General features: G+C 34.9%; 2 pseudogenes; one reads left to right on the top strand and one right to left on the bottom strand.

Annotated features, from left to right (window-relative positions):
- The window catches only part of LOC107740861 (NADPH:adrenodoxin oxidoreductase, mitochondrial-like), a 15,774-nt pseudogene extending 11,275 nt beyond the window's left edge, over positions 1 to 4,499 (top strand).
- Positions 4,500 to 5,280: 781 nt separating this feature from the next.
- Positions 5,281 to 12,718, bottom strand: part of LOC107740848 (39S ribosomal protein L38, mitochondrial-like) — a 7,759-nt pseudogene continuing 321 nt past the window's right edge.

Raw genomic sequence — 12,718 nt, forward strand, 5'->3', positions numbered from 1 at the left:
CGCTCCTTCGTCGAATCCGCCGGCCGCACCGTTCTCAAGCCCACCGCCTCCGCTCACTCTAGCCCGCCGTGTGTGACGCTGTCACAATTATAAGTGGGGACACAATAATTATGTCCCCACTGGATGCAACGAATGCCTCGTTTATAATGGGTTTTCAACAGTGTTTTTTAATTTTATATTACCATAAATATCATAATCAAAATATTATAAATAATCAATATACTGTCCAGTCCCAGAAATATTGCTTTGCTCATCTTCTGATATTTCTTCATGAAGCTATATTTCCTCTCTCTGACATGTCTGCATGTCATGTGAGGTGTTTTGGAGCGGGGGTGATTTCCGTGTTGTCTCTGTGTTGTGTGTCAGGGTTCGGGTGAGAGTGCGTGTGCGTGTGCGTGTGCGTGTTCAGACCCCACCGGTCAGCTGGAGGATGTGGACTGTGGCCTGATCATCAGCAGTATCGGCTATAAAAGCATTCCCATCGACCCCGCTGTGCCCTTCGACCCCCAAAAAGCCATCGTGCCCAATGAGATGGGGAGAGTGCAGGACACAGCAGGTGAGAGGAGCTGAAAAATGACAAAAGGGCTCAACGCCAGAAACCCCAGAGGCGTTCTTACAAGAATGTTGTTTTGGGATGAGATTCATTTTATTGCCTTACAAAGACAGGAGGCTTTTCAGTGTTTGTTTGTTTTTTTGTGGCAGGAAGTTCACTGTTTTTCCTCAGCCACCCACAAAACAGTTTTTGACTAGTGTAATTACTATAGGAAATTGCAGTGTGCATTTATCTGACAGACTGTTATCTGTTCTTATATTTAGCACTTTGCTTTTCCCTTACATTTAAAATAGAATGAGTTTAATGATTTTATAAGAATATCGTGTGTGAGATTGACTCTGCATTTTAGTCATAATATATTTAAATAATTTGTTATTTAAGTATGTATGTATGTATATGTGTGTGTGTGTGTGTGTGTGTGTGTGTATATATATATATATAGAGAGAGAGAGAGAGAGAGAGAGAGAGAGAGAGAGAGTGCAAAAGTCTTAGGACACTAGTATTTTCACCAACAAAAAAATGGTTTTAAGCCAGTAATTTCTATCTTTTGCTTTGTTTCAGTAGGAAATATCAGTTTACATTTCCAAGCATTCCTTTTGCCATTAATTAAGCTCAAGGAGTCCAGTGCATGTAAAAAAAAAAAAGAGAAAATTATTTTATCGTCCAGCTCAAACTATAAAAAATGTAAAAATAAAATAAAATTAATAAATCTCATTATATATCTCATTTTATTTTAAATATAAGGGGAAAATAAAGTGTTAAATATAAGAACAGATGTCTGTCAGATAAATGCACACTGCAATTTTCCACTAGAAAATATATTAGTGGCAAAGTACATTTAGTGGAAATACTTTTGTACTCGTCCAAAAATATTTTTGTAAGAATGTTTCCAGAGGCCGGTTGCATGAACTGTTTAGTCTTAAAAAGTTAGCTGTGTAATTTGTTTTCTTCTAGACTGCTCATAACTGTTTAAAGTCAGTTACAAAATTGTAGATTGGCCCAATTCTAATCAGAAGAGTGAGACTGATTATACCTTGGCTAACTGCTAGTTGGTCAAACTAGTTCTTAAGACACAGTCTTAACAGTGGCTATGTTTATGCAACTGGCCCCTGGTTTCTAGTTTCTAGTTTAGAGATCCTGCTGGGGAAAAACATATTGGCGTCTGTGTGATTAAAGATAGTTATATAATTTGTGTATAATTGTAATTGTGTGTGTTGATGTTTGGGCAGGTCTGTACTGCAGTGGTTGGGTGAAACGTGGACCCACCGGTGTGATCGCAACCACCATGAATGACAGTTTCGATACGGCATGCGTTTTAATTCAGGACATGGAGGCGGGCAAGCTGGATGTGTCAGCCAACAAACCTGGAGCTCAAGCGATCACTGCCCTTCGGCAAACACGAGGTCAGACACACTAGAGAGCAAAACCCAGTGACTGCAGCATCCTAACTAAAGTCATCCTAATATGTGACTGATTAAGAGCAATATCAGCATACGAATGAGACTCCTAACAGGACTCATCACTGCCAATAGAGCGTTTCATACGCATGTTTAATGCTTTTATATATATTGATAGGGTAAAATAGTCAATTTTAATTGGATTAAGTTCCTAAATATTAAATATCAAATAAATAGTAAGGATATTTAAGCAGTATCAGATATGTGTGATGGCACTGTAGTGCCACATTAGAGTAATAAATTACCAAAACATTTAAGATTCTGAGGAAAAGTTTGTAACACTGTAAGAATAAATCATAATGTTTTGAGGATAATGTTCTGACATTATGACATTGGAGATTAAAGGCATAGTATTGTGTGAAGGTCTGAGAAATATTGCAAGAAAAAAAATCACAATATTATGAGCAAAGGCATTAATACAAATCATAGTTTTTTATTATTATTTTTAACAGTAGGAAATATCAGTTTACATTTCCAAGCATTCCTTTTGCCATTAATTAAGCTCAAGGAGTCCAGTGCATGTAAAAAAAAAAAAGAGTAAATTATTTTATCGTCCAGCTCAAACTATAAAAAATGTAAAAATAAAATAAAATTAATAAATCTCATTATATATCTCATTTTATTTTAAATATAAGGGGAAAATAAAGTGTTAAATATAAGAACAGATGTCTGTCAGATAAATGCACACTGCAATTTTCCACTAGAAAATATATTAGTGGCAAAGTACATTTAGTGGAAATACTTTTGTACTCGTCCAAAAATATTTTTGTAAGAATGTTTCCAGAGGCCGGTTGCATGAACTGTTTAGTCTTAAAAAGTTAGCTGTGTAATTTGTTTTCTTCTAGACTGCTCATAACTGTTTAAAATCAGTTACAAAATTGTAGATTGGCCCAATTCTAATCAGAAGAGTGAGACTGATTATACCTTGGCTAACTGCTAGTTGGTCAAACTAGTTCTTAAGACACAGTCTTAACAGTGGCTATGTTTATGCAACTGGCCCCTGGTTTCTAGTTTCTAGTTTAGAGATCCTGCTGGGGAAAAACATATTGGCGTCTGTGTGATTAAAGATAGTTATATAATTTGTGTATAATTGTAATTGTGTGTGTTGATGTTTGGGCAGGTCTGTACTGCAGTGGTTGGGTGAAACGTGGACCCACCGGTGTGATCGCAACCACCATGAATGACAGTTTCGATACGGCATGCGTTTTAATTCAGGATATGGAGGCGGGCAAGCTGGATGTGTCAGCCAACAAACCTGGAGCTCAAGCGATCACTGCCCTTCGGCAAACACGAGGTCAGACACACTAGAGAGCAAAACCCAGTGACTGCAGCATCCTAACTAAAGTCATCCTAATATGTGACTGATTAAGAGCAATATCAGCATACGAATGAGACTCCTAACAGGACTCATCACTGCCAATAGAGCGTTTCATACGCATGTTTAATGCTTTTATATATACTGATAGGGTAAAATAGTCAATTTTAATTGGATTAAGTTCCTAAATATTAAATATCAAATAAATAGTAAGGATATTTAAGCAGTATCAGATATGTGTGATGGCATTGTAGTGCCACATTAGAGTAATAAATTACCAAAACATTTAAGATTCTGAGGAAAAGTTTGTAACACTGTAAGAATAAATCATAATGTTTTGAGGATAATGTTCTGACATTATGACATTGGAGATTAAAGGCATAGTATTGTGTGAAGTTCTGAGAAATATTGCAAGAAAAAAAATCACAATATTATGAGCAAAGGCATTAATACAAATCATAGTTTTTTATTATTATTTTTAACATGGCACTAAAATGCTGAGCAAAGGCATTTATATATTTAACAAAAATACAGTGAATACATTAATAGATTGTTCATATTTTAATGTTAATGTTTTTATTTTAACGTGGCAGTGAAATGCTGGAGGAAGGCATGTTTACATTATTAATAAAAATGATATTTTTTTATTAATAATTAATCAATAATAATAATAATAATGAATAAAAATAAAAATACTACATTATTGTATTAATAAAAACATTCATTCTGCTGCTTTTCTGCTGATCCTGTCTTTAAACATCTGTTTTGCACAAGCATGTTTCTCTGCTGTTGCATCATTTTTATGGATCAGTGTGATTATTGTGTCACTGGGTTTGAACCACAGGAGGTTTGGAATAAAACTTAGATGACGTTTTAATAAAAGTCATGTTTTGTCATGGAATGGTGTTTGTTCCAAGATACTAAGCTATTTCTTTAAAAAAGTATACATTTTAATTACATTTAGTTAAAAAAATAAATAAATAAACAAATAAATAAATCAGATTTTAAAGTGAAAACAAAATTTCATCGTTGAGTCATTGTGTCCACAGGTGTGAGAACAGTGCTTTTTTCACAATGGGAGAAGATCAATGCAGAGGAGGAGAAAAGAGGGAGGTCCCTGGGAAAACCCAGGGAAAAACTACTGGATGTGAACCAGATGCTGAAGATCGCCTGATAAAAAATTAAAAAAGATAATTGACTTTTTAAAGACTTTTTAATCTCACAATTAATTTTTTCTTGCAATTCTGAGAAAAGTCAGAATTGTGAGATATAAACTCGCAATTGCGAGAAAAAAGTCTAAATTCTGAGTTTATATCTTACAATTAACATTTTTTTCTCAGAATTAATAAAAGTTGAAATAAAAAATGGTAACACTTTACAATAAGGTTTATTAGTTAACAGTAATTAACTGTATTAGTTGACATGAACTAAGCATGAACAATACTTCTACAGCATGTATTGATCTTAATTTCAACATTTACTAATGCATTAAAAACCAAAAGTTGTATTTGTTAGCATTAGTTAATGCACTGTGAATTAACATGAACAATGAACGACTGTATTTACATTAACTAACATTAACAAAGATTTATACATACTGTAACAAATGTATTGTTCATTGTTAGTTAATACATTAACTAATGTTAACAAAATGACAGCTTATTGTAAAGTGTAACCAAAATAATGTATTCCATGGCAGTTCAAATTCTGAGGAAAAAAATAAATAAATCTGAATTGCGACATAAAGTTGGAATTGTGAGAAAAGTCAGAATTCTAAGTTAAAGTCTTATCATTTGGAGTTTAAATCTTAAAATTCTGAGTTTCTTTCTCAGAATTGCAAGAAAGAAAAAAAAACAGAATTGCAAGATGTAAAATCAGAATTCCAAGGAAAAAAAAAATCTGAATTGTGAGGGAAAAAAAGTCGCAATTAGAGTTTAATTTTTTTTTAATGGCATGGTGCAAACAAGATTTCATATGAAGGTGAAAGATTTCCTGATGCTGTTCTTCACACATCGCTTCACTACTGACAACAGACCTTTTTTGCCCACAAAATTTTGCTAAAGCAATTTTAAAGGCAGATCACAACACAGCTGATTAACATTTAGTTTATTACAAACAAAAGCCCTGCTGTTTCAGTTGTACGGTGTTTAATAAATGCCATAAGTTTTTTCGGCTCCATCTCTGTAGCGGTCCAGGTATCTGAGAGGCTGTCCGTGAGGGTATTTCTTCTGTGGAGGGTGATACACTGGAGGTCTGTCGTACTCAAACACCGGCTCTCTCATATCTGTAGCATATATATAAAGCACAACATGAGCAATCGTTTTTTTCCAGAGCGTCTGAGTTTTAAGCCAGTTGTCATGACTCATTACTCCTCATTGTTTTTGGACCTGATGTTAATATAACTGGGTCACAAACCACAACTCATAAATTAATTTTTCAAAATGTTCCTGTGGCTCAGTGGTAGAGCATTGCGTTAGCAGCGCAAAAGGTTGTGGGTTCGATTTCCAGGGAACACACATACTGGTAAAAAATGTATAGCCTGAATGCACTGTAAGTCGCAAAGCGTCTGCTAAATGCATAAATTATTATTAAATTAACCGGAAGGCGAAAGGATACAGCTAAAAATAGAACTGTAATCAATAGATCTACCAGAAAATCAACTGTTCAGCATAAAAAAGGGAAGCTGTTCTTGCGTGTCTACACATTACTCACTTAATCGCGTGTGAAAGGTGTAAGAGACAGACTGATCCCACTGACACTGGAAAAATGCAAGACCGGCTGGAGTCATTAAATCCTGGTGCTTTCTGTAGAAGTCTAATGTTCGGAAAGTCCGTTGCTTCAGAGAGTAGCTGCAAATATGAGACAGACAGAATACAGATTTCTGCAAATCAGCATTTTACCAATGGCTTTGCTTTATACTATTTTTTTTTTAATGTTGTGCAAGCTGAAGGGTCTTTCTGTGGGTTTTCTGAGTAGTACAAAAACAAAGAAAAGCTGTGTTTCATTTCGAAGGCTGCATTTGCAGGAAATGTGAAATGTCCTGTTGCAGAGAAATGCAACCATTGTAAAGTTGACCTTTATGAGTCATATAGTATGTGTAAAGGCCCGGGTATACTTCACTTTCCGCGTCCCGTTCCGTCTGGGATGCAGGGATTAAAGTTCTCCGTCGCTACGACGGATTTCCGTTAATTGGAAAAAATGAGGGGAAAAGAAAGATTTAGCGTGTCAGGGTCTGGCGTTCTCCCTCTCACCACCAGAGGTCGCCATTTCCCATCCTCCCGGACTCCTTTTCCGTTACCTTGACTCCACACACCTGTGCACACACTCACTCGCTACGACGGATTTCCGTTAATAGCGAGTCTACGACGGATTTCCGTAAATTGGAAAAAATGAGGGGAAAAGAAAGATTTAGCGTGTCAGGGTCTGGCGTCTGGTGTTCTCCCTCTCACCACCAGAGGTCGCCATTTCCCATCCTCCCGGACTCCTTTTCCGTTACCTTGACTCCACACACCTGTGCACACACTCACTCACACACAGCTGTGGCCCATCATGAGGGCTATTTATGCGCCTTCCCCACGCCACTCTGGGCGGATTATTAATAATTGTTAGAAGTTGTATGAAGTGTTGTCACGGGACTGGTGCGGGCGCTGCGTGGCCGTGTTGCATCAGATTCCCTTTTCTGTTTCAAGCCTGGGTCAGAGTCTTAGCTCCGTTTGTGTTTTCAGTTTTGGTTTTTACTTTGTTTTTCCCCTGCAGTCTAATAAACCTGCACTTGGACCCAAACCCCTGTTTACACGGTGTTTTCCTAACCGCGCCGTGACTTAGCGCATTGTTGTTGTTGTTCTGCCGGCCGGCACACCATCTGTGCGTCCACAGATCACGATAAGGAGAGTGACAACTTTTAATAGTTATTAAGGGAGTTTGCAAATGTGATATTTATTTAAAGGTGCAATATGTGATATTTATTTAAAGGTGCAATATGTAATATTTACAACGTTCTATTGATAGAAATGCAATATAATATACATAACTATGTTTTCAGAGGTGTATAAAAACCTTACTTAATGAACCGTTATGTTTTTATTACCTTAGATTGAGCAATAATCTACATACACCGTGGGTCCCCTCCCATGGAAGTCGCCACCATGTTTCTGTTCAGCCCCCTCCCTCCGAAGCTTCCGTGTTGATTACTACCGAAGCTTCGAAGCCCAAAAAATTTTATTCGGACCAGCCCTAGCTGCCTTTCATTATACAGTGAAGACTAACCAGTGTTATTTTACAGTTGAATAGATTATAGTTAGACCTTAAACTGGGTGTGTGACAGGTATGGCTGTGGAATGGGGTTTGGCTGAGGAATAATTTTCACTCAAAAGATTTTTTTTGCTTTAACCCCTGATAATGTAATGGTTTATTTTATAGATGACACGTCCTCATTGACGTATGCCTCTGAATAATGCGACACTGCAAATAAATTGATTCCAAATGCAACTAATAGTTTGTTGAAGGAAATTCAACAAGTATTGGGTGGATCTCACAAAACCTGCCAGGAACATGTTCAGGTCAAATTTCCCCCCACGAAATCAAATAAATAAATTCCATTGTACATTAAAAACATCTTTTAAAAAGCCTGTTAAAGCCTATTTTTTAACTTTTTTTCTAATTGTGATATTATTTTCATATCAATTAATCACATTTACCCCCTAATTCTCATTACTATATATAAAAAGATTTCTGTAATGCTAGCAAAAATATGTCAGTTTTAGTTATATGTGATTTTTAAAATGTTTTTAACAAAGTCTCTTTAAGGCTGTATTTATGTGATGAAAAAAAAACAACAGTAATATTTCAAAATTTGATTCCAAATTAAAATGACTGTTTCCTATTTGAATATTTTGTAAAATAGAACTTAATGCTTTTATTCAGCAAATATGCATTAAATTACATTTTAAAATACATTCACATAGAAAACAGGTATTTTAAATTGTAATAATATTTTAGAATATTACTGTTTTTTCTGTATTTTGATCAAAAAGCATCATTTGTGAGCAAATTTTTTTTTTGGTTAATATTGACTCAGACTAGTTTGATGTAACGTATTATCATGACCCTACTATTACTGTCTAGAGTGGACTGTGGGGGAAACTGCATTTGTGAGCAAATTTTTTTTTTTGGTTAATATTGACTCAGAATAGTTTGATGTAACGTATTATCATGACCCTACTATTACTGTCTAGAGTGGACTGTGGGGGAAACTACTGACCCTGGGCAGGAGCGGAGATCAGCGCTGAAATCAACCAGACCTTCCTGTTTAAACAAGATGTAGATGTATCTGTGAAAACCTGTTCCTCTGGCTGGAAATGGACTGATGTAAGAGCAGATCTCTTCTCCTGACGACACTGAATTTCCAGGGACATTCCCACTGTAATGAATTAATAATTAGAAACTGATATCATCATGTACTTTGTCAAACAATTATTTTTTTCAGGTCAGGGTTTTCCAACCAGGGGCCGGTGAGACTGAGGTCATGATGGTTTTTAGCATGTTTTTACTGTATGTGTGGTTGTTTACTGGCCTCAAGTCAAAATAATCTCTACGACATTATGATCTCCAGATGTTCCTCTTTTAAATTTTTTGTTCTTGTTGGAATGTGAGCATTTTCACAGACATACTCGCACTAGCCAGTGAAGATACTCCTGCTCAGCATCCAGAAGATGTTCATCTGCAAAGACAGACACAGTTTATGTCACTGTATCACCATCTTGTGGAGGAACTTCAACTAGCAAACAGTTTACTAAATGCTGACTTGACATTTCTGAAGACCAAATGACCAAAAAGCATTTAACATTTGAAGAAAAAAAATTATATTTATATATATTTTTCATTTTTATACATTCAGTTATTATTTTGTCTTGTTGAGTATATATTAACATCTGTTATGTGAAATAGCTTATTCAAGACAGTACTAAATAAAAAATAACATGCAATTTTCATGATCCCCCTTATTTTGTTAAAATTGTCACATTTTGCATATTCTGCAAGGGGTATGTAAACTTGTGTGCACAACTGTATATTAAACACACACACCACACACACACATACATACATATATACATATATATATATATATACAGATATCATTAGATTAAAAAAAAAGTGTTTGACGTAATTATTTCGATGTACCTGGGCACGTTAACAACAGCGTCCAGAGAGAATTTTCTTCAGCTTCAAAATGTATCTGAGGTGCTTGTGCCGCCTGAGGATTTTACACAAACAGTGCAAGTCAAAGTCTGTTTTCTTGATTTCAAGGAGAAATAGTCGTTACAAGTTTAGAGGCCTCACCTGACTCGGCGTTAAGTGATTCCCATAATGCACCGCTGTGCTGCTGTCCTCTCCGTACGTTGCATGTAGCATGACCCGCGGCACAAAATATGCCATGGGGAAGAGGTCCTTGTAGACCCCGTAGTGCTCGGCGAGCCTCTTGATGTGGTACGGTCCGTTAGTCTGCTGCCACTGTGCCTTTACTCTGTCAAGCAGAATGCGGACTGGAAGCCATAAAACAAGAAAACGTTACAAGAAATGTCCTATTGATGACTGATATGATGTAATGTCTAGACATGCAGCCTTTGTAGCATGTTTCTCTAACACTAAACCTACAAGTTTATATATACACACTTAAATCAAAAGAAAAAAAGTATCAAATATTATCATAATCAAATAAAATCAAAAGAAAAAGTATTATCAATAATTTTGCATAAAGATTTTTGCATTGTGACAGTTTTTTCATTAATGCAAAAAAAAAAAAAGAAAAGAAAAAAAAAATATATATATATATGCTTAAAAAACAACAATGCAAAAAAAAAATTTTTTCAAAATCACTTTCTTTTGATTTTTCATTTAATTCCAACTTTGATAACATTGATGAGTCACTGCATTTGCTGTATGATTACAAATTCAACATTAATTATAAATAGAATAGATTTTTAAAAAAAAAGGTTTGTCGAGACAAACTTTGAAGTTGGCTTGATAAACCCAGACCAGAAAGTTTTAAAAGTTTAAGTTTAAAAAAGTTTTAAGAGTTTTAAAAAGTTTTAAAAGTTTGACGGTTTTCAGTTTGACATAATTTGAAGTTTAAAATAGTTTTAAAGATTAAGTTTGAATGTTTTGAAGGCAATACAAAAAAAAAAGGTCTGTCGAGACAAACTTTGAAGTTGGCTTGATGAAGCCAGACCAGAAAGTTTTAAAAGTTTAAGTTTAAAAAAGTTTTAAGAGTTTTAAAAAGTTTTAAAAGTTTGACGGTTTTCAGTTTGACATAATTTGAAGTTTAAAATAGTTTTAAAGATTAAGTTTGAATGTTTTGAAGGCAATACAGTCTATTAGAAAAACAGATGGACAGACAGATAGACAGATAGATAGGGTGGTTGCTAGGGTGTTGTTATGTGGTTGCCAAGGTACTCAGGGTGGTTGCAGAGGTGTTGCTAGGGTACCCTGGATGGTTGCTAGGGTGTTGCTATGTGGTTGCTACGGTACCTGAGATGGTTGCTAGGGTACCCAGTGTGGTTGCTAGGGTGTTGCTATGTGGTTGCTAAGGTACCCAGGATGGTTGCTAGGGTGTTGCTGTGCGGTTGGTTGGGTAGCCAGGGTGGTTGCTATGGTACCCAGAGCGGTTGCTAGGGTACTCGGGGGTGTTGCTATGCAGTTGCTAATGTATCCGTGGTGGTTGCTAAGGTGTTGCTAGGCTGCTGCTAGGGAACTTGGGGTGGTTGCTATGGTGTTGCTATGCGGTTGCTAAGGTACTCGGGGTGTTGCTATGCTGTTGCTAGGGTACTTTGGATGGTTGCTAAATTGGATTGGATTGCATTTTTCATACATGAAATGCAGCTCAAAGTGCTTCACAAAATAAAATAGATGCAAAAAACATTGACAATGATTCATACAATATTAATATAAATAATACTCAAAAGCAATTTTAAAAGGTTCACATGGTAAAATAGAAACATAAAAACAAACATTAAAACAATATCAGTATAAATACTCATAAGCAACTTTATAATATACACTTAGCAATTAAACTCTGCTTTCAGTAACAGTGTGAAGATCTTTCATCATTCTGCTGTTAATTCATCTGCTCTGCTTTCTCTTCAGAGATCATGATGGTTCAATGACGCACTCACATGTTCGTAGTCGATTGTCTCTTTCCATCTCTGGGTTCTTTTTGTTCTCCAGCATCACCATCTTCCTCTCCTTCACCTCAGTGTTCCTGGAGGGACGCTGATATGGGAGCCCTATGTTGACCGGCTCAACGGCTGCCCACAATAACAATCAATGTTCACTGACTCACACTGATGCATCTAGATTTGATTGTATAGCTCTTGTGAAAATAACAGCTATGGATGAGTGTGTATTCACTTGCCTTCTTTATTCTCCTCCTCTCTGTACTTCCTATAGGTCTTCCACCAAACATCCTTCTGGTCGGCCTCTTCCGCTGCTCTCACGTAGCGAGTGTAACTGCGATATTTCTCCAGAGAGTCCAGTTGAGTCCAGTCAATGTCCTCATTGCGCATCGGACCCAAAGGGGGAGACCGGTGACCCAGAACAGCTACAGAACATTTGATAGAGGATTTATTAGTAATCCAATGACAATAATAATAACAATAAATTATAATAATATCTAATAAAATTATACATTACTTCTTATAATATAGTAAAATAATAATCATAGTAATATAATTTTTTTTAAATATAAATGTAATAAAACAATTTTATAATAATAAAATAATAAAAAATATGATAATGTTTAATTTAAATATAATTATAAAATAACATAAAATGTTGTAATATAAATATAATAATAAAAACAACAATAATAATGAATATTATAATAATGTTGTAACATAACAATAATAAATATAAAAATGTAGTATAAATGTAATAATAAAAAACAAAATATTAATATCATTATAATATTGCTTTAATATAGATAATATTAAAAACAACACAAATAATAATTGTTGTAATATAAATAATAATAATAAACAATAAATATAAAAATGTAGTATCAATTTAATAACAACAGTGAAAATATTCATATTATAATATTGTTCGATAATAAAAACAACCATTATAATAATAATAAATCTTATAATTCCGTAATAAAAATATAACAACAATATATAATATAACAAAATAAAACAACGCTAATAATGTAATCATTTAGAGCACGTCTAAGATAAGCAGTAACTAAAAGTGCTTCAGAAAGATACGAAAAAGGACAGAAAGGATAGAATGAAAATACAGACTAATAAATAAATAATCTACTTATTGATCATAATACATAGAATAAGTAGACAGATAAATGCAATAAGTACATATAAAGGTCATTCACACCAGAAGACA

This window comes from Sinocyclocheilus rhinocerous, unplaced genomic scaffold, assembly GCF_001515625.1.
Source record: "Sinocyclocheilus rhinocerous isolate Xijiao unplaced genomic scaffold, SAMN03320098_v1.1 scaffold1908, whole genome shotgun sequence".
In the NCBI taxonomy this organism is placed as follows: Eukaryota; Metazoa; Chordata; class Actinopteri; order Cypriniformes; family Cyprinidae; genus Sinocyclocheilus; species Sinocyclocheilus rhinocerous.